This window comes from Belonocnema kinseyi, chromosome 3 (assembly GCF_010883055.1).
Source record: "Belonocnema kinseyi isolate 2016_QV_RU_SX_M_011 chromosome 3, B_treatae_v1, whole genome shotgun sequence".
Taxonomy (NCBI): domain Eukaryota; kingdom Metazoa; phylum Arthropoda; class Insecta; order Hymenoptera; family Cynipidae; genus Belonocnema; species Belonocnema kinseyi.
The window spans coordinates 28,634,348-28,658,264 of record NC_046659.1 but is presented as its reverse complement, the minus strand read 5'-3'; the positions used below and the strand labels follow the sequence as shown (position 1 = coordinate 28,658,264).

Genomic DNA, 23,917 nt, shown 5'->3' with positions numbered 1-23,917 from the left:
TCTCTGCTTTTCTTAAACTTAAGGGATATATTTATACTATCTTTCGTGTTTACATTTTATCTTGCTTTTTATCGTAATTAAATTGATTTATAGACCTACTTCGGTCTATTTTCTGCCTGCTATAACGTGTTCTTTTTTCTTAGAAGGAACGATGCAAAGGGTTACGCTTACGTTTAAGACCTACATTCGTTTCCCATTTCAACATCCAGAAAAAATCAGCCATCATGACCTCGCCCCATCTACCCTGATATCGTTGTTCCATCACTTTTATGTCTCGATGTGATCTCGAAAGTGAAGTTTTAAATTCATCAAGCAGCCTAACTTTTTGTAGATTCTTATCATTTTCGCAACAATATTCTCGTAGTCTGGACTTCTTTTGTTACTGAAGAAATTTGCGTTTACTGCTTTAAAACTTTCCCAAGCGTCCATTTCAATTTTCGTCATGTGGCTCACGAAATTAGTATCTCTTGTCAATATTCGAATCTGTGGTCCATCAAAGGCTCCTTTTTTCAATTTAGCGTCTGAAACATTAGGGAATTTAAGGGATATATACTTATAGCATTGTCCATCTTTGTGTAACGCCTTGAAAAATTGCTTCATGAGCCCAAGCTTTATGTGGAGGAGTGGTAGTAAAATTTTTTCTGGATCAACGAGGCTTTGGTTGATGATATTATGAGAACCAGGTTTGAATGAATCTCTTAAAGGCCAATGCTTTTTGCTGTAATGAGTTGCTCGATCTCTGCTATTCCACAGGCATATAAAGCATGGCTCTCTCGTGAAACCCGATTGTTGGCCTCATATCATTTTTATGATTTTGAGATCACCACATATTTGCCGTTTGTGATTCGTGTAATTAACTTTTTCAATAAGCATTTTAGCATTGTTATATTCTTCTTTGATGACCGTTGAGTGAGCTATAGGGATAGGAGCGTAAGTATTCGTGTTATGCAGTAAAACAGCCTTAATGCTGCGTTTTGACGAATCAATGAAAAGTCGCCATTCTTCGTCTCTGTACACATTTTTCTTCAAGTGGTTCATTAGTCCCTTAACGTCAGTGCATTACACTAAAGACGTCTCTTCGTATCTAACGAAAAGCTTTCTGAATTCTTTGTCCCTGTCGCGATAGAATGAAACTTTTGTCTTTGGCTCTAGAAGATTTTTTCTTTTTAGAAATGAAGCGGCAAATTCAGCGCCGTCTTTCGGTAATCCAAGATCTCTAATAAAATCATTCAGTTCTAGTTGCGACGCTAATATTGGAACCTTCAATTTCATTTTATGCACGCCATATTCGTCATCTTTTTCGTCATTTTCATCGGAATCATCAGAACTATTTTCTGTTCGATCACTGGTTTCACTACCGTCTCCATGACGTTGACTTTCAACTTCCTTTCTATCATCTTCTAAAGCGCTTCAATCAGTCTGGCGTGCATTTATTGATTTCGATTGCTCTTGTGACTGTGCACACATTAATGTACGAAATGTTATTTTTATTTTTGGCGTTGAACCCTTTGACGGAATTCATGCAAAAGTAGCAGTCCTTCGCAATAACGGGTTATTTCCATGTGGTTGGTGTAGAGTACTTGCGGTACTTTTCTTTGTTTGAATTTTTTAGACGATACAACATAAGTCTGCAGGAATTGCAAATTACGTGAGGAACCCATTTTGTTTCTTGATGCAGCAATTTACGGTCAAAACACTTTTCGTAAAGACTTTTCACTTCCTCGTCGATTGATTTTCGCAAACTGCTCACTTCATATTTACTGCAAATGTAACAGAATGAATCTGAGCTATTCTTTCAGGCATGCGATTGAGAAGTGCTCGTGGTTTTTTTCCTTGTAGCTTAAAACTCTACACCAACCAAGTGATCCATTGATGAAGAGCTACGGTTGCATGATGATGACGTCGGAGAGCCCCCCCCCCCCCATGACCAGACGCCGATACTGGTGTTTTTCCGTGCATCGTAATACACTTTTTACCTGTGTCTGCCATGACGGCATGAACGCCGTTTACCCAGGGACTCAGCCAATGTGGATCCGTTGCCCACCGTCACCTCGTGGAGGTGCCCTGGTTACAGACACAGGCGAATAATGCTAGCAACAAGCGGTTACGAAACTCCAGACATTTACTGCTATTAATGTCAAAATATGAAAGTACGCAAGAACAGGGTTGCCAGCGTAATCGGTTAGGTTAGGTCAGGTTTTGTTAGGTTAGGATAGGTTAAACCTCTATGTAGGTTAAGCCGAAGCTGAATGAAACGGTACCGCAAATACAACGGGACAACACAATCAGTTTAATTGTGTTTCGTGAGGTTAGGTTAGGTTAGGCTAGGCTAGGTTAGATTTATTTCTAGGTGAGGCTCGAGTCGACCCATTCGATGTAGCACACATTTGCTACTGGGAAAATATGCTTCCAGAGCTTTACGTGTAGTTCAATAAATTTCTGTTAATTCAGGTTAGGTGAGGTCAGGTTCTGTTGGGTAAGGTTATATTAAATAAGTTGATATCAGGCAAGGGTTGATCCTTCACAGTTCTCGACATGTGATGGGTGATTTTTGATACTGAATTTGAATTCAGCGCCCCAAAATCCATAGGAATACGTGTGTCTTGTTACCAGATCCGCACACTTTTTTTTTGGGTGGCTGTGATATTAGTCGGAGGGCCAATATGTTTAGACATTTTTTGTTCGCCATGCAATGAGCTAATAAAGTGCAGAAAAAAAATCGAAGTACGTTTAATGGAAAAGCAATAATCGGGAGTAATTAAAAAATTGATTAATTGCGAATATCTCGAGAACGCACAATCTGCCGAAGACGTACCACACCGATTCGGAATCAAGAGATCACTCTGCATACGAATCATTCAAAATATTTTGGCGACATATAAGATCCGACAGGACTGGGTATGGCGTCTGGACTAATTACTCCATGAAAATATTAGACAGATTTAAGATGGAAGGGAGCTAAGCAAAAAGCACACCGATGGTAAACAGATAAGTAGCGAATAGAGAAAATAGAAAAGGACAAGGGGAGCAAAAAATACCAGCTACTGAAAAGGTGATCAATGTACCACTTAGAGAGGCAATGGGAAACTTACTGTATTAAGCAGGAGCCAGGAAGGAACTTGGCCAGATAGTACATATGCGGTAATATATTCAACTAGAAGACAACTGAAGATGATTGGAAAGATGTCAAAAGAATGTTTAGGTACATTAAAGGAACTTTATTGGTAGGTATAACATACAACTTCGACAGGTGGATACGTAATAACAATAAGACTGTATGGAGATCCAGTAGCTTAGAGAAGTCATAAGCAGACATACGTCACTTTGTCTACTTCAAACCCGAATATCATGTACTGAGCTCGATGTTTCTTAAGAGTTAATTTTGTTAGATAAAGCAATCAGAGCAGTGTTAGGTAAAAAATTATGCCCGGTGTATGTTTGTTATGGCAATAAATCTGCTGGCGATTGCGTTGTATTCAATTAAAATTTTCATTTTTATTTTCAACAGGTATAAAGAACGGAAACATTAGAAGACGAAAAAGTAGAATAAACTTAGATTAAAGCAACTAAAATTTATACTGGAAGTTTAAATGTGGATTCATAGAAGAGGATTTAGATGATAATTTAGAGAAAACATGAAACTAGATTAAAATTTTAAGCAAAAAATCAACGTTAATGTAAGATATTGATTTAAGAAAGTTATACGAGTCAAAGCCTAATATTTAATTTAAGATTTATTATTCGCAAACTGCAAAAAACTGATTAAGTTCAAACTTGTTATTTAAAATTAAGATAGGTCGATGGAGGGAGGAAGTGTAGAAAAATCTCCGCCGCGATGGCCCAAAGTGTAGCCAAAAGCACTTTTGTAGACAAAAGCCTGTATAAAACCTAACTTTCAATGGATTTGGACTTTTTTTAATGAACGTAATGCTTTCGGGTATATCGAGTTGGTGCGAGAATTTAGATTTGGCTAAACAAAAATTTTTTTATTTAACAACAAAATAAACAATATTTTTCTCCTAAATTTTCGGACGCACCTTTTTTTTGTAAGTTCTACGAATCGAGAAGACAGTCAGTATGATTACTATCTAACAATAGTTTTCATTAGGTCAGAGTAAGATAAAATAATTTTTTATAATGTTTTAAACAAATAATTGAACAAAAGCCATTTTTTGTGTTTCGCAATTTCCCAAGAAATAATAGCTCCCAATAAACTAAAGAATCAAGAAAAAACTATTGGAATTAGAGTGCTCAAATCTTTACATGTCGCTTTTGCGATTGGCTTGGACTTTTTAAAAATATTCAGAATTAATGTAGATTTCGAAGACAGAAAATAGAACTTTGAAAATAATCCGGATAAAATCTATTCGTTCGAATTCCAAACAGAATCTTTTGGAAATTGCTGTGGCCTTACAGAACCTACCGTCGAGGAAAATATTAAACTCAAAGAATTTCTGAAATGAGAATTACCCGAATCATCTGGAAAACTAGGGTTGACCAATTTAAATAAACATATCATAGATGTGGAGAACCACCCACCTATAAAATAACGTAACTACTTAACATATCCTAAGATAATGGAAATTGTAGTGGCCGAAGTCGATAATATGTTAACTAACGACATCATTGAGCCCTCGAATAGTGGTTGGCCCTCACCAATAGTTATGGCTAGAAAACCAGACGGTCGCTATCGTTTCTGCCTCGACCTCCGTAGAGTTAATGCGGTCACTAAAAAAGACGCCTACCCCTTGCCACAAATGACAGGTATTCTAGACAAATTGGGGAGTGCAACGTACGTCTTGAAAATTGATTTACGTAAGGGATTTCACCAAATTCCACTGAACAAAGATAGTTGTGACAAGACAGCATTTACTGTACCGGGACGCGGCCTATTTCAATTTAAGAGAATGCCCTTCGGTTTCACAATTGCCCCCGCGACTTTCCAACGTTTATTGGATCAATTAATAGGTCCTGAGATGGAACCTCATGCCTTTGTTTATTTAGATGATGTTATAATAGTTACGAAAACCTTTAAAGAACACCTCGAATGGCTCTCTAAAATCCTAACTAAAATAAAGCATGCTGGTTTAGAGATTAATCTGAATAAGAGTGAATTTTGCTGCCCCCAAGTGCACTATTTAGTTTTCCTTGTTAATAAAAATGGCTTACAGACCGATCCCGATGAAATAGATCCCCTTTTAGAATATCCCGCTCCTAAAAATGTAAAAATGATGTGTAGATTTCTTGGAATGTCAAGTTGGTATCGTAGATTTATTTAATTACGCGACCTTAGCAAGCCCCCTGTCAATGTTGCTTAAGAAAAAGCAGCGTTCGATTTGGGGAGAAGATTAGCAAGCGGCAAACGGAGGCCGAACAAAAATATACAACGACAGAAAAAGAATGGCTCGCGATCGTGTGGTCCATTCAAAAATATAGAACATATCTGTAAGGTTATAAATTCCCCGTGATTACAGATCATAGTAGCCTACGGTGGTTATAAAATCTAAAAAGCCCTACTGGTCGTTTGGCACGATGGTCGTTATCCCTCCTTAAATACGAATTTGAGGTAATATACCGAAAAGGCTCCTCCTATCATGTTCTCGATGCACTATCCCGCATGTTTGAGCATCAACACCCGAAACAATATTATTAATTAGAGATCCTACTTCTTCCCGGCATTCTCGACGATTCCTTGCCGTATCCAATTTTACCGAAAGATTTCCTTGCTGGAAAATTTCTCATGAGAAATTATATACCTACCGACCCAAACCCTTTGTTACTGACGTTGTTGAAAATCTGGACGAATGGAAACTGGTACTCAACGACGGTGAAAAGAAATCAGGGATATCCGAAGCTCATGACCAACCGCAATCTGGTCACCTATACACATAAAACTTATACGGGCGTTTCCGCTAAATATTACTGGCCTGGTTATTTTAGGGACATAAAAAACTATGTAATGAGTTGCACGATTTGTCAGATGTGCAAAGTAGAACAACAAGTACCCACCGGCCTGATGGGACATCGCGTTGTAGAAGAACCGTGAATAGTCGTGGCGGCAGACGTCATGGGACCCCTACCCAGAAGTAAATTAGGATTCCAATATATTTTAGTTATACAAGATCTACTTACGAAATGGGTAGAAATCGTACCCCTACGTGTAGCTACAGGGTAATAAAATACTCACTGCCTTTCGCGAAAATATCATTAACCGCTGGAGAACGCCCCAAGTACTTCTCACGGATAATGGGACCGAATTCTTAAACAAAACGCTCCATCAACTAGCTCAGGAATTCAACATCATTCACACTACTACCTCTCCATATCACCCTCAAGAGAACCCCGTGGAAAGATAGATTCAATCCTGAAATCCACAGAATCCTGAAATCCACAGAATCCTGAAATTCACAGAATCCTGAAAACTATGATCGTCTGGTACATTGATAAGGACCGTAGTACTTGGGACCAATACCTTTCTGAATTCCGATTCGCGTACAATACAGCTCAACATACCTCTCTCAAGTCCTCCTCTGCGTTTTTAAACTTTGGTAGAGACCCTAAACCCATAAATTCTCTTAACAAACGATCCAATGACGAGTCTAAAACAGAAACTCGAGACCCGGAATCTTGTAAAACAAGAATGACAAAAATTCAATCTATGCGTGACTGGGTAATTAAGAGCTTGGACCATGCACTCGAAAAAAAAATATTATAACCTCAGACGCAGGGAAATAGGATTCCGTAAAGGAGATTTGGTTCTATCCCGATCTCGAGTTCTTTCCTCTAAGATCAAGAATATTTGCGCAAAACTATGCCCCCGATATATTGGCCGCTATTGAGTCTCGAAAGTGTTATTGCTCACCGTCTATGAACTATCCGACATTACCGCGAAGTTTATGGACAAATCTCACATAGAAAACCTAAAACGCTTTGTCTTTCCCCCTGATAATATCTAGATCTTAATCCAATGGGAGACACTCAAGACCCCCAGGACCCCTATCGTCAACTGCGCAAATACTCCCAACTTACCGAGGAGAGCCAAGATAATTGGTCCAGCTTTTTCCCGGCACTCCTCGAAACTCAGCGGAAAATGGAGGAAGCTACGGTCCACTCAAAATAAAAAATTAAAGACCACTGAATTCCAGACGCACCCATTCCCCATCCCAAACTCCAGTACAGCGTCGACCCAGACGTCCCCAACCACATCCCGCCGCCAGTTTTACCCCGTATCGGTCCCAAAAACGTTCCGGATCCCTTCTGCTCCTCCCCCAAAACTTCCTGCCCCAAAACCTCGAACCCGCTCACTCCTCTCCCTAAACGTCCCAGTTCCCCAAAACGTCAACCCTCAGACCCTCAAGTTCCTCCACACTACAGCACGATTTGAGTGCTGGAACTGTGGTAAAGCCAACCACAGATATCCGCAGTGTCAGCGCCCTAGATCAGCCTTCTAATATCGGTGCGGAGAGCCCGGGTTTTCAAACTTAAACTATCCTTACTGCAGCCGTACCTTGCCCAGTACATCTTCGCACCGAGAAAGGTAGCACCACTCCCTTCATTATGACCCACTATTTTGTTTTTCTCTTTTCTTTTCTTCCCTTACCAACCTTACTTAGCGACCCTTGTATTCTCTTCCTTTCTTCCCTCGCAACCTTAATCTTCCCCATTGTTCTTTCCTTTCCCCCGTCTATTTTATTTTCTACGGATTTGCTATTCCTTTTCCTATCAATTTTTTTTGCTTTTGTGCCAATGAGCTATGCGCTTCGGTTTTTTTGTTGTTGTTTAATTGCTTTAACAAACCACAATTTTGTTTGTTTGCATTATTGCTAATGGTAGCACCATCTAATAAGCATTGGCTTCTTTTTCTTTATTTTGCCACGCCTAAGCTGCTTGTACCGGTCAACAATTTATAATTAAAATATTATATTTGCATGAACTACATTTTTTTTCTCTTTTTTTTTCTTCCTGTCATTCTATGTTGATACTTTTCCAGCATGCTTTCTCTACTTGGTTTGCATTTTCTTTCTCTTCGTTCTTTCAATTTTATTTAGTTATGATTTCGGTAGTTTTATGATTTTATTGTTTTTTTTTTAATTTTGACTTGATTTTATCATTTTATAACTTTTATTTTGATTTGATTCTATGATTTAAAAAATTTTCTGCAACTCACAAATTCATGTTTATGTAAATTTTTTAGAATACAATGCCTTCGGGTTCACACGGAGAGTATAAAATTCGGCACTCCTACCTTTTCTTTTGTTTGTAATCGATTTCATTTTCATTTTATGTTTTATTTTTATTTTACTATTGTGTTAATTAATGGCATTAATTTTAAGCTTAATCTTATGAATTTAGGGCTGTTTTAATTTTATTTTGTTCTGTTAAATTTCTTAATTCCGCGGTCTCGAACGAGAAGCCCTGCAGATTTTCGCTACCAACACAAACAAGCGATTGGATCCATTACCACCTTCACCTTCAGCAGATCTTCACATCTCCGGTCCCCACATAAGATTCTAGATTTTATATTCTTTTTTTGAACATCACTTTGACATCCAGAGTAGATCCGATAAATCTACCCATAATGATAGAGTGAGTTATTTCTATTGGTCGTCTGATATCCAAGGCACGTTCCTGGTGAGGATCGACCGAGGCGGTTACTACGAAATTCCGCAAGAGAATAGGTAACTTCGCCTAAATACTATTATTTTTGTAAATGTTTCTGTTGTAGACAGGCATTTCTTGACTTTTTATGCCGTTTTGTTTTCTCTCTTTTATCGGGAGCAACGAAGAGTCCACTCCAATCTCTCTCTTCCCCAACGGCGGCTGATAAGGACTAACGAAGAAAGGACAGGACGATAAGATGTACTATTCAGAAGCTAACCTCATCGGCTATCTTCCTCTCGATCGTTGCAAGTTATAGAAATTAAGTTCGCGCTCACCAGCCCTTCCGCTGACCATGTGATTCCTCCCGCTCAATTAATAGACCGGTAAGCGCGAAAATTCTTTCTTACCGTCTGTAAACTTAACATGTTAACACGACGTGTTGTTGCCAAATCCTGCTAACCCACCCAAGGTAGGAACTAATTTCCTTGAATGGGTTAGCAGAGTCCTTGTATTTTTTTTGTTCTTTAAAATCGTTTAAATGTAATTTTTGTACTCCTTGGCTAAATCACCGTTTTTTTATTTATACTACTTGATTTTATGGCTTTATTGCTTTTTTTATTGTGTATCTCGTAATCACATAAATATGTGCCTTTAAAAATATTAAAATAATCTGGAGTGCCGAAAAGCCAGAATTAATTGTAACCGTTTTCGAGTCAGTGTTAACCAATATGTGAAATTTGTGACTTCCCTGAAATTCTTTTATCATGTTTCTGTCCCTCAACAAGTTATCGATCTCTCCAAAATTACCGATTCCCCTTATATCGATTTACAAAAAATTACCGAGTTTAGTGATACCTCTGAAATTCTTTCATTATGTTTGTGTTTCTCAAGAAATTATCGATCACTCCAAAATTATCGATCCCGATATATCAATTTACCAGAAATTACCGATGCTTTTTAATTTGCTAACTCTCGAATTTTTGTTTTACCCCAAACATTATTTTATCCTGTTTGTGTTTTTCAAGAAATTATCGATCTCTTTGAAAATACCGATCCCTTTAGAATGTTTTCGATCATATATTACCGTTTAAATTATTTCTAAATGACTTGTAATGCTTTTAAGGATAATTTTACTTTTTATTCTCTTTTGAGATGCTACCGATCCCACAATACCGTTTATATCGTTTTTTAAATCTCTTTGTGCTGCCTTAAAGAATAATTTCAATTTTTTTAAAATCATTTATTACTTCTTTTATTTACCGATCTTACCATATCGTTTATATTCTGTTGGATATATTTTTATGACGCCACCTTAAATAATGTTATCTTTTATAATGTTACCGAATCCGCCCTACCGTTGATATTATTTTACCCTGATTTTGTGATAATTTTAATAGATGAATTTTCAATAAAAAATGGAATGGTTAAATTGTTACTTAAAAAGGTAATATGTAACCTATAAAAGAGTATTCAACAAAATATTTAAGCGCCTCAACCAATTAACTGAAATTTTAACCATGTAGTACAACATTCAATTCAATACTTTAATTTTATACATAATAACTTAAGAAAACTCATATTTCACCAAATACATGACTTTTTAGAGAAAGAGGTAAATTTTCAATCAAGAAGATAAGTTTCCTACCAGAAATGTAACAGTTACATTTCCAAGTAAAAAATTAATTTTCTACTTTGAAAAGAACCAACTTGAAAAAAAAGTTGCATTTGTAATTCGAGAAATTTCTTTTCAAATAAAATGATGAACCGTGAACTGCAATAATTACATTTTTTAATATAAAATAAATTTTCAACCAAGAAGAACGTGTTTTTTTTAATCAATAGTAGAATTTGTCAAAAATCAGATGAACTTACAACAATTTACCTTAACTTTGAAACAAGTAGTTGAATTTTCAACCAAGACACCTTAATTTACACCAAAAAGAAAAAATTTTCAGAAACGATATGAATTATGAAAAATAAAGTTAAATTCGTAACGAAAGTTTATTCGAAAATAAAAAAGTTCAATATCTTAGAAACGTTATTATTTAACCAAAAACACAAATTATGAAGAGAATAGTTTCAATTATCAAACAGGAAAATTAATTTTCATTCAATTATATAGTTAAATTTTAAACTGAAATAGATAAAATTGCAACTAGAAACCTGCAGTTAACTTTTCATTTGAGAAAATTAATTATCAAACGGTAAAACGTGTTTTCAAGAATGTAGTTAAATTTTCAACCAAAAAATCAATTTCCAAACCAAGGTACACATTTCTACCTCAAATAAACGGGCTTTCAACAAAATAGTTACATGTTTATCAATATTATTATTATTTAAAAGAATTATTATTCTCTGGAATGCTCTATTCATACATATTTCTTTTATTGTACAGTACGTGTAAGTGCTGTAGCGTTTAAATAAAACAATTCCTAATGAGAGATGTGTTGACCTTTCATTTTAAACGCTTAAAATTCAAACCTGTTCTACTGTCAATATTTTTTTTCAGTTTGCTTTGCACTTTACAGTTTACTTTGCATTACTTCAAATGAAAAGAACTTTCATCTTCAGGAGACAGAAGTTTCAATTTCCAACTGCAATGAGCATGAACAATGTTTTTGGATCAACAAAAAAAAAGAATAAAAATAACCTGGACGTTGTGCTTACTGTTTAATTTTTAATTAACAAAATGCGAAAAAAATGTCCTGTAAGTTTGAATTTTTTGAAAATGGTGCAAAATAATACGACATGCTTGACGCCTTGACCTGGTGACTATCTGACTAGTTTCTTCCAAAACTTATTTATTTCGCATCGTTAAACGGTGAATCGTAGACCGTAGCGTACCTCGTAAATGCAAAATTTACAGTACCTTTCGTCACAAGCATAAATACTTCCAATTCTGTCTTAAGCTTAGAGTAAAGATTTCTATTTCTGGGTCTACGGATTGGAATGTACCATATAGAATATAGATAGTGCAGTTGTCATGAGCTGATTTGGGTATGCTGCAGCCTAATGTATATTTTAGGATAATAAGTCAATTTCCGAAAGAATGCCCAAACTTTCTACATGGTTTTCCTTCGTTATGACTTAGGTATCAGGATTATCAGGAATTGGCAGATACTTTAAGCAATGCCTTTAAGCCAGTTTTTGACAGTCTCTCACAGCATTCGGTTCGGAAATTATCTTTTTGTCGAGAACTAAAAATTCTAAAATGGCACCAACACCGCGAAATACTCCTCAAAATTCACCGTGGAGAAATAGAAACATTCCATACGTCGCGAAAAAACGGGTTGCAGGAATCGTCGTCAAAATAACAAATTTCAGACATTTATTTCAGTTTCCCGGGTAGAAATTACAACTTGGTTCTTAAGAGACCCTGTCTAAATTTCCTATTTTCTATCGAGGCCCTAAAGTGGCAATCTATCGAGGGCGCAAGCGAAAGTTACATACTCAGCGAGGGCATCAGTAGGCAACCCAATCAGGGCCTATTAATAGGGTCTCTATAGAATCTAGATAGTCCCTCACACACTATTATTCAAGAGCGTATGCTATTGTTTCTTATTTTGTTGATTTAAATAAAATATTATTAAATTATTAAAAAATTGTTCATGCTTTAAATTCTGAAGTGTGAAGCAATGGTTGCAGTAGTATTAAAGTAAACTTATTGTTAAATTTGATTATAGAAGACTTATTACTAATAACTAAAGATAAACGCAGTTTATTAAAATATCCGCAAGCGCGGAGAATCGAACGCACGCACCGCAGGCGTATAAGTCGAACGCCTTATCCACATAGCTGCAATGCCTCGCTGAGTGCGGTATCATAAATGCTTGACGGCATTCATCCGATACTTTAGAAATTAGGAAAAAAGGTTTTTGAAGCTCGATTTGTTATATATGATTTTTAAACGTACTTACGTGATTTCAAATTAAATCGATCTTTAAGAAAAATTTCTTTCCAATTTTTAAGGCGCCAAATGTTTATAATTTTTTCAGAAAAAAATGAAATTTTTCAAAGTTTGCATCGGTAATTTTTTAAATTTATTCTTTTTTAAATTTAAATATAATTAAACATAAGAACATTAAAGTACTTTTTTGCACTCACAGCTGTATTACCCGTTTAACCTGTCGAGGGCTTTACAAGGTCCCCTCGAGAAAATAATTAATTGATAGACATTATTTTTTAAATATATCTTTACGAATAAAGCTTTTTATCTAGTTTAATTTAAAAATATAGTTCTAAAAAGTGAGTATATAAATAATGTAAGACGTGTAGCACACGACAATAACCTGTCGAGGGCCAGTAGAGAGAAAGCTTAGATTCTTCCAACTAAGCGATCTGGCTGCGGCCTTATGAGAGCCAATATTTAGATTAGGCATAAAGCGGCAATCTCTACCCGGGTTGTATCGTCCAAGAATGAGAGTGTGAACAAAAAAGTTTCAGTATGTCTTCTGTGCAAATCCAAAGAATGAGATAAAGAAATGAAAATGGCAGACTCCAACACCTCTGGATTGAAGAAGCATCTACTTAAGGAACATCCCACAGAATATGAAGCGACATATTTGCAATCAAAGGTAAGTCATTTATTATACTATCTTATTATATTCGTTAAAAAAAAGTGACTTCTCAGCTATCTACCAAAAATGTAATAGTTTTATTTTCAACCAAAAAGATGAATTTTCAACAAAAATTAGGCATATTTAACTGGAATGCTTAAATATTCAACCGAAAATAAAAATAAAATCATGAATACTTAACCCGAATACGTACTTGAATTTCCCACCAAAAAGCTGAAGTATTAAGTAAGAGGATAAATTTTCAAACAATATAATTATTTTTCTATCAAGAAATTCGATTTTTCAACAAAATGCATGATTTTATAACGGAATATTTTAATTTTTAACTGAAAAAGAACAATTTTTCACCTAACATGGAATGGCTACTCACAGTCAAAATAACTTTCAACTAAACTAATGAATTTTCAATTGCAATAATAAACTTTTAACTAGAAAGGAGGTTTATTTTGTACGAAAAAGACGATTTCTCAACAAAATACATGAATTCTCAACCAAACAGTTAAATTTTCAACTAAAAATTATCGATTTTTAACCAAATAGTTAAATTCTAAAATAAGAAAGATCATTTTTCAACCAAAAGGAAATAGTTGAATATTTATTAAAAAATTAATTTCCCGCAAAAAAAACAAATATTCAAATAAAGTGAGTAATTTTAAAATGAAATGATGAATACTCAACTGGAAATACGTGAATTTTCAACAAAGAAGATGAATTTTGAAGTCAACTAATGAATCTTGAACTGGAAGAGTTAGTTCTTTAAGCCAAAAGATTAATTTTTAATTAAGATTAATTTCCATAAAAAGAAAATTTTCCAAATTGTCAACCAAAAATTGAATACTTAAATTTGCAGTTAAAAAAATTATTGTTTTACTAAAGAGATGAATTTTCCTCTTAAATGAGAGGATATTCAATGTGAATAGTTACATGTTAAGTTAATAATAATTCATTTATTCAACAAAAAAAGCTTTATTTAACTGGAATTGTTAGATTTTTCAACCAAAAATTAATTAATTAAATTTTTAATGAAGAAATGAATGTTCAACCAAAGAAACGAAATTTCATTTACAAATTATGGAATATTTAACTGGAATAATAGTTACATTTTCAGTTTAAGAATAAAGTCATTTCAAAACCAAAAAGAAATAAATGTTGAACAAAATAGCTAAATTTTTGCAAAAAATTCCTTTTAATAAAAAAAAACTTTTCAATCACTTCCCGTGTGAAAAAATGGAGGGGGCCCCGTCAAGGTCCACATAAATTGCCCTTATGCCTTGTGGTATCCATAAGGGCAATCCAGACGTGGTTCCTTATGGACACGACATGCTAATCCATAGGGGCCCAGCATGGGCTGCCTTCATGGATCCCTCATGGTTGCCACCATGAAAGCCCTCTTGGGTTTTTTTCGACAATGCTGGCACCTATACTAGCATATCTCTGGGATCATAACACTATTTTGTACTGGGCTGTCAGTGTTGGGCCAGCACTGGATATCGCTACTAGCACAGTACTATTCCAATAGGAAATTCACCATGCGTGAGTGTCAGTGCTAAGTAGTACCGTATTGCTACACTCTAACCATATGACAAAAAAGTTATATAAAAATTAAATATTAATTGATTGCGATTATTTTGTCTGCAGATATTAATAGTCCTGTTTAGAGTGAATACATATATTATATTTTCAAACATTATATTACAAATAAAATTTCTAACGCTATGGGGTATCGAATCTACATAATCTATTCTTAAATCTATCGCTTAGCAGTCGGGAGTGCTAACCACTGCGTTAAACCGACAAGTTGAAACTCGATGAAAAAGCCATCCTCATAAGCTTAAGTTCAGAAAAGTTAAAGTACCAAATTTAAACTCTCTTTTTCTAATTATTTATTATCATACGACGTTTTGTAAATGTAAAATACACGAAATGTTAATTGAAATATCAATAAAATAATTATTAAATAAATAATTTAAATCGATTACAATTTTTCTTTACGTAATATTTTGTTTCTTCACGTTGCAGGCTAATTTCAACATTTTTACAATGACAGGAAATGTAATTTTTAATTACCATTTAAAATTTTTCATAAAAGATGAAACTTAGAACTTTTTTCTTAAAAAAACCAGGACAAAATTTGTTTTCGGAACAGATGTATTTATAGTTTTTTGAAATTTTAGAATGCATAAACCATATTTTAGAACGTATTTTTTATGTCCATTTTTTAGGATATAAAATATTTACCCTTCCGACTTAGAAATTTTAATCTTTGATCTGCGTGGGCAATCGAGCTGGCTCCCAGCGGGGGCCTCCATGGAACATCCATATTGTCAGAGTTCGAATTTCAAAAAAGTGTAATCGAATTTTTGTCAGAAATTCGCTGTTTGCAAGTACGAACTCATGAAACCATAAAATTAGTGGCGTCAAAAAATATTCACCCTTTGGACTTTGAAATTTGAATCGTTGAACCGTGAGGGCAACCAAGTTGGGTCCCCTGCGGAGACCCCTATGGAACATCCATGTTGTGAGAGTTCGAATTTCAGAAAAGTGTCAATCAATTTTTGATAGAAAATCTTTATTTGTAAGTCTGAACTCATGACTCCTTATAATTAGTAGTGTCAAAAAAATATACGTCCTTTGAACTTTTAAAATTGAATTGTAGATCCGCGAGGGCAATCGAGCTGACTGTAGCGAGGGCCTTCATGGAACATGCATATTGTCAGAGTTCGAATTTCAAAAAAGTGTAATCCAATTTTTGTCAGAAATTCGCTGTTTGATAGTCTGAACTCATGAAACCATAAAATTTGTGGCGTCAAAAAAATATTCACCCTTTGGACTTTGAAATTTGAATCGTTGATCCGTGAGGGCAACCGAGCTGAGTACTCTGCGGGGACCTCTATAGAACATCCATATTGTGAGAGTTCGAATTTCAGAAAATTGTCATTTAGTTTTTGACAGAAAATTATTATTTGTAAGTCTGAACTCATGAAACCTTAAAATGAGTAGTTTCAAAAAAATATACGTTTTATGCACTTTGAAATTTGAATCGTTGATCCGGGAGGGAAATCGAGCTGGGTCCCCTGCGGGGGCCCCTATGGAACATCCATATTGTGAGAGTTAGAATTTCAGAAAAGTGTCATTCAATTTTTGACAGAAAATCTTTATTTGTAAGTTTGAACTCATGAAACTTTAAAACTAGTAGTGTCAAAAAATATACGTCCTTTGAACTTGGAAATTTGAATCGTTGATCCGCGAGGGCAACCGAGCTGGGCCCTCGCCGGGGACCCTCATGGAAAATACATATGGTGACAGTTCGAATTTCAGAAAAGAGTAATTCAATTTTTGACAGAAACTCATTGTTTGTAAGTCTGAACTCATGAAACCTTAAAATTTCTGGTGCCAAAAAAATATACGTCCTTTGGACTTTGAAATTCTAATCATTGATCCGTGAGCTGGGACCTTTGCGGGGGCCCCTATGTAGCATCCAAATTGTGCGATTTCGAATTTCAAAAAAGTGTTATCCAATTTTTGACAAAAATACATTGCTCGTAAGTCTAACTTCATGAAACCTTAAAATTTGTGGTGTTGAAAAAATATTCACCCTTTGGACTTTGAAATTTGAATCGTTTATCCGTGAGGGCAACCGAGTTGGGCCCTCGACAGGGGCCCTCATAGAATTGCCACGCGTGGAACATCCATGCGGGCCCCCGCCGGGGGCCCTCATCCTAAGGGGTCTCAGCGGGGATTTTCCACACGGGACTCATATTTTTATGAAAGAAATGAATTTTTAATTAAAATTATGAATCTTGAACTAAAAAAATTAATTCTTAACAAAAAAAGTTCAACTTTCGAACAAGTAATTTTATTTCAAACCTAAATAATGGATTGTAAATAAACAATGGCAATGATTAATCTGTAATCCTGGTATTTTGAACCGTGAAGCAGAATTTTTCAACAAAACAAATTTCTATCAAGCTTATTGAATTTCCATAAAGAAAAGATCAATTTTCAACTAAAAATATACATTCAAATGTTAGGTTAAAGGACATAATTTTTAACCATACGGATTAATTTCCTACAAGAAATGTGAATTTTTTACAAAATACATACACTTTCAAACAACTAGTTTGATTTCTAAACAAAGAAAAATGATAATTTTATTAGAAAAAATAGTGATAATGTGGAGAATCTGCGACTATACATGAAGTAGAGATTGCTTTTTTAAATCAACCAAAATTATTAAAATAAAGAAAACTTGAATTTTACTGCGTTCAGAAGTAAATTCCTGTTTCTGAATTAAACTCCCGCTTAATACAGTTCCCGATTTTCCAGTGAAGTCACCACCTTGCTTCCATTTGTTAGACACAAAAAATGCAATTTAAATTATAATTAATTCAACATAATGGGGAAAAAGTTTTAAAATTCAATTTATTTCAATACATTTAATTTAAAAAGGAATTTAAGAGAAGTGAGAAGAATTAAACTATTTTAAACGAAATACAACTAAAAAATATTTTTTAAACTACTGAATTCAGTAAATTTGAAATGAATTTAAAAAATCGAAGGATATTTGAAAGAATTTAATTAAAAGCAAAAATTTAATTGAATAGAATTGAGTGAATTTAAAAGAATTCTGGCGAATTAAACAAATTCAGGATAAATTAATAAGATTTCAGGGTGAATTCCAAATCAATTGAAAATTCCTTAGAATATTGACTTTGTTTTAAAAGAGTGAATTATTTTTTACCCACATAAATAAAACATCAATTGAAAATATAACCTTTTTTTTCTTTAAAATCTTGCTATCTAAAATTTTACAATAACAAATTTAGTTTCTTTCATTGAAGCGTTTAACGTTTTCCGGGAGAAAAAATTTGCTTAATAACATTTTTTTCCAAATTTTCCGATCGGAATTTTTACAATAACAAATTGACTTGTTTTTTTTAAAGCCTGTAACGCCTATAACGCTGCGGGGGGAAAATTTCTCGATTAAGTTTTTTTATGCTTTAAAAAAAAACATGCGGAGTTTCTGAAATTGTATAACTCATAATAAATTCATTAAGCAAGGTTAAAGAAACATTTGCATTTATTAAAACATGAACCGTTTGGAATGTACAGCATTATAAACAAATGATTCCTTAACAAAATGTACATATTTGCACAGAGTTATCTCCGAATTTATAATTCAGACAAAATTAAAACATCAACGAGTGTCGCAATGTTGCTTCAAATTGTTTCGCAAGCTTTATCTAGCATTATTTACATAACTTTTTGTTCGTAATTTCTTTTTCTAAATTGTTTATAACAATTAATATAAATAATGACCCTCAATTACCAGAATGTACTTATATGATTCAACTTTTCACTCTCTTGATAGTTTCTCGTACGACGAGCCATTATTTATTAATGACCTTATAAACAATGTATTTTTCATAAACATACCCTCCCCTAAAAGCCACAAATTTCAAGTTATTAGCGATGAACTTATTTATATCCTTAATTTTACTATGAAGAGTGTAGATATCTGCGGTAGCATTTTCGATATCTGACCCTTATCGTTTCAAAGTGTTGTTTTAAATAAAACCGCTTAATTAAGAAAATTAATTAAAATTTTTTTTTAATAATCCACGGCACCAAATAAAACTGTTCACTCTCCTAAGATAATTATATTCTTTATGGTAAAATTAAGGATATAAAAAAGGTGATTGCTAATAACTAAAAATTGTTGCTTTCAGGAGAGGGTGTGTGCATAAAAAATATATTCTTCATAAGGATTTAAATAAGTAATATCTGGTCGTACTCAAAAATATCACAAGTTTAGTCTCTTATCTGAGGTATAGATCAATGACAAATGTACGCCAAATTAAAGTAAATACTACATCCCAATAACGAGAGAACGATTGATATCGAATTTTGTGTTCATTTAAGCGCAGGTTGTTTCTGAAATATATTGATATTTATCTTGAATAAATATTTGTTGCTCTTAAACAAAAATCGTAAACTAGTAATTTTCCTGGCTGTGGCAATAATTGTCCACCCAGTTTCCCGATGGGACGAAATCCTACCCTAATTTATTGTATCAAAAGCCGATCAATATTATAGCTTTACATTTTGTTATTAGATATTTTGCTCTATTGATTCTTTTGCAAAATTAATTTGATACATTTTTTATACAAAATCGAATCTGATAATTGATACTCTCTTCCAAAACCAAACAGGGTGAATTTTCAACAAAATTCAGAGATTTTTATTCAAATAGTTTAATTTTTAACTAAGAAGACTAATTTTTTTACGAAAAAGATGAATTTTACAAAAATTATAATACATAAATATTCTATCAAATATGCAGTTCTTAGCCACAAGTGGAATGGTTTTTGCATTAAAAAGATTAATCCAAAATTTTAAAGAACGAATTTTCGACAAACCAGTTGAATTTTGTACCGAAATGTAGAGGTTTCAAACCAAAAAGACTAATTTGCTACAAAACAGAAGGAGTTTTAACCTGAAAAATAAGAATTAAAAAAAGTTAAGTATCAATCAAGCAGTTAAATTTTCAAGTCAAGCAGACGTATTTTTTCAAAAAAGTTAAATTTCCAACCAAAAAGTTAATTTTTAAACTAGCAGTTTAATTTTGCACCAAAATAATTGAATTTAACAAAAAAGAACGATCTAAAAAAATATTAAATTTTAAGCCAAAGAGATAAGACTTCCAAAAAAAAGATTTTGAACAAAGTGGTTAATATAATAATAATAAGTAATATATAATAAATTACATAAATTTCCAATGGAGTAGCTGTATTTTTAAACGAAAAAACATTAATGTTTAAACTAAGAAAGATCTCTTGGACTTTTACCCACGCAGTTGCATTTTCAATTTAAAAAAGAATTATTTTTAAAAGTCTAAGTTTTATTATAAACAGTTTTCTTAAGAAAGAAAATTACTTTTTTTTTAATTTATCAACAAAGATTTTAAAAACAAAATACTTGAATTCTCAAGGGTTGACCAAAAAGTTGTATTTTTGAAAAAGAAAGATGTAATTTTTATTAAAATAGATAAATTTTTAAATTGAAAAGACAAATTTTCAAAAAATAGTTGCATTTTCATCCAAAAAAAGATTTCAGTTAGCTTTTCAAAATCAAAAAAGACGATTTTTCGACCGAACGGTTGAATTTTCGACCAAAAACTATCACTTTTTAATCAAATCTTTGAATTTTTAACCAAACAATTGCATTAAAAAAAATGAAATTTTGATTGAAATACATTAATTATTAATTAAAAAAGAATAATTTTCAGTAAATAGTTCCATATAAAGAGATAAATAAATAATTAAAAACGAGACAGTTGAATTTTCAACCAAAAAGGATGACTTTTCAAGAAAGTTGTTAAATTTTCTAATGCATAAGATTAATTATATTAATAATTTTTTCATTAATTATGATTTATTATTTTATTAAAATTTTTATAATATTGTTCAAAATGCGTCCCTTTTGTCCAACAAAATCATTATACAGTTGTAAATAAAATTGTTTACTTGATAATTAATTTTCTATTTTGAAAGTTCAACTATTTTATTGGAAATTCATCCATTTAGCTAAATAAATTGTCCTTTCAAATAAAAAATTCGTCTGTTTTATCACATTTTATCACAGTTGTTACATAAGTAAATAATCTCTGGTCGTACACATATATATCACAAGAGTGAAAAGTGTTATTTTGTTTTATATACGCATACAGAAAATGAAGAAAAAATTGATTTTCTTAATTGAGCGTTTTTGTGAATAACAATATTTATAAACAATAAGGTTCAGATATCAAAAACGCTATCCAAGATAATTACATTCTTTATGGTAAAATAAAAGATATAAAAAAGGTGATTGCTAATAACTTGAAAATTGTGGCTTTTAGAGGAGAGTGTGTTTATAAAAAATATATTCTTTATAAGGACATAAATAAATAATGGCTCCTCCTACGAGAAAATGTCAAGAGAGTAAAAAGTTTAATCATGTGTCAAGGACTGATAAAAAAATTGAAGTCAATTCTGGTAATTAAGGGTCATTATTTATGGCAATTGATATAATCAATTTAGTAATAGAAATTATGAGAACTATAAAAAAAAAAACATTTTATGACGATTGGAAGAGATTGGAGAAGACGCAAAAGCTGCCGACCTCGACGATGAAAGAAATGATAATTATGCTGAAGACACCAGTGACGCAGCAGATGAAGAAGAAGTTGCTAGGGAACAGCCGGTCATTGTCAGATTAAGGGCTTTGTTAGAAAAATCAGAGCATCTGAACAGCTAACGGAAAAATTTAAATTAGCTTGCCACACGTGTGGTCTTGAACCCTTGGCAGCAATTTTAAATATGTGCACTCGATGGAACTCAACGGAACTCAACTTTGGCTATGATTAAAGTTGCACTGAGATTGGAGAAGGCGATGAAATTGTTCTGCACCTGCAACAACTTCCACCATTCAAGTGTTGGCGAACCTGATTGGAAAATTTAAAAAGATCTATTTACATACCTTCAAATTTTCCAGGAAGTTTCAACTGCGCTGGAGCAGGGGGGGGGAGTACGTGACACTACCATCTGTGGTCATCAAATTTAACCAGTTGCTGGACGTTCTAGAAGCTCAAATTAAAAAATTAAGTGAGAAAATGGACAGATCATACCGCGATATTATGATTGAAGATGCTTTGAAAGCGGCTGTTAACAAGATGCTAAAGCATTACCGTAAATCCAATTGGATGTACTGTGTAGTGCTTATTCTAGATCCATGACACAAGACAGACACTTTCCAGTGTACTGTCTGGGGGGAGGACTCGAAAAAGATACCATCGAAAAGTTCGAACAACTTTATCATGAGTCTTATTACAAACCATCGGAACCACAAATGGCTTCTGAGAAAACTTCCACAGCACATTTTGTTCAAGTGTCTACCACGGAAGACCTGTTAGGCTTAAAGTCTATCTTCGAGGTAGAAAAGTCTTCCTCGGCAGTGACAAACACGGAACCTTGGAGACAAGAAATTGATGACTACATGTCCTCGAAGCGTGTTGCAGAAAATGAAGATGTGCTAATTTAGTGTGCAAATCATGAGAGGATCTATCCGAATTTATCACAGATGGACAAAGATTTTTTAGGTACTCCAGCGACGCCCATGTCTGTTGAAAGGTTGTTTTCGAGAGCTCCTGCACTCTCAAGAGTACGATAATGTCAATACTTGAAACTCTTGAAAGTGAGGATCTGTAAATAATTCAAAAGTTGTTTTGTTAGATTGTAACATTGTATATATTGTACTGTTCGACAAAACTTCACATTGAAAACATTATACTTGAAAACGCCGAAAATATGCATTTGTTTATATAATTTGTTCTTAAAATTAACAAATTTTAATTCATAACTAAATTTGTGAATATGATTTGAGTGAGGTCGGATGAAAAAAACTATTTATTTTCGCTTCAAAACGTCGAAAATGTGCATTTGCTTTATAATTTGTCCCTAAAACTAATAAATGTTAATGTATAACTAAATTTTTTAAATATATTTTGAGCAAGATTATATAAAAAAACTATTAAATTTTGCTTGAAAAGGCCGAAAATGTGCATTTTTTTGTATAATTTTCTTCTTAAAACTAACAAATGTTAAAGCATAACTACATTTGTTGAATATAATTTGAGCGAGATCAGATGAAAACAAGATTCATTTTTGCTTGAAAACGCTGAGAGTGTGTATTTGTTTATTTAATTTGTTCTTAAAATTAACAAATGTTAATGCATAACTAAATTTGTTGAATATGATTTGAGCAAGGTCGGATGAAAAAAACATTTATTTTTGCTTGAAAATGCCGAAAATATGCATTTGTATATATAATTTGTTCTTAAAATTAACAAATGTTAATGCATAATTAAATTTGTTGACTATAATTTGAGCAAGATCAGATGAAACCACGATTTATTTTTGCTTGAAAACGCCGAAAATGTGCATTTGCTTTATAATTTGTCCCTAAAACTAATAAATGTTAATGCATAACTAAATTTTTGGAATATATTTTGAGCAAGATTATATGAAAAAACTATTTATTTTTGCTCAAAAACGCTGAAAATGTGCATTTGTTTGTATAATTTGTTGTTAAAATTAACCAATGTTAATGCATAACTAAATTTGTTGAATATAATTTAAGCAAGATTAGATGAAAATACAATTTATGTACGCCAAGAATATGAATTTGTTTATTTAATTTGTTCTTCAAATTAACAAATGTTAATTCATAACTAAATTTGAGAATATGATTTGAGCAGGGTCGGTTGAAAAAAACGATTTATTTTTGCTTGAAAACGCCGAACATGTGCATTTCTTTATGTATAATTTGTTAATAAAATAAAAATATATTTATTCATAGCAAAATGTTTCCACGGGTATCGGAAACACGATCCCGACACGAGATAAAATCGACACGATCGAGACCCGATCACGAGACAGTATCGTATCGAACGGCACCACTACTATCGGCGAGAAAACTATAGGCATCTGCATTTGAAGCTTCACAACTCAATAAAAAAAAAATGCTAGCACAACAAAAAAACAGTTATTTAAAAGCTGAAAGTGTTCTACGTAAATGAGCTTGAAAACATTTATGTCAAAAAATTGTGGGTCCGGATGCAATAAGGGCACATAAAATTTTTTCGTGCGAAAACGAAGTCCCCTGGAGGCTTTAGAAAAAATTTTCGAATTTTAATTTTC

General features: G+C 33.2%; 1 protein-coding gene and 1 long non-coding RNA gene across 2 annotated transcripts in view; both read left to right on the top strand.

The window, feature by feature from the left end:
• The window catches only part of LOC117169598, a 394,158-nt gene that overhangs the window by 30,479 nt on the left and 339,762 nt on the right, over positions 1-23,917 (top strand). The window lies entirely within an intron of this gene.
• Positions 8,760-23,917, top strand: part of LOC117169599 — a 35,363-nt gene continuing 20,205 nt past the window's right edge. Inside the window, exon 1 of the long non-coding RNA XR_004466685.1 lies at positions 8,760-8,984. This is a non-coding gene — a long non-coding RNA (uncharacterized LOC117169599). The remainder of the gene's footprint in view (positions 8,985-23,917) is intronic.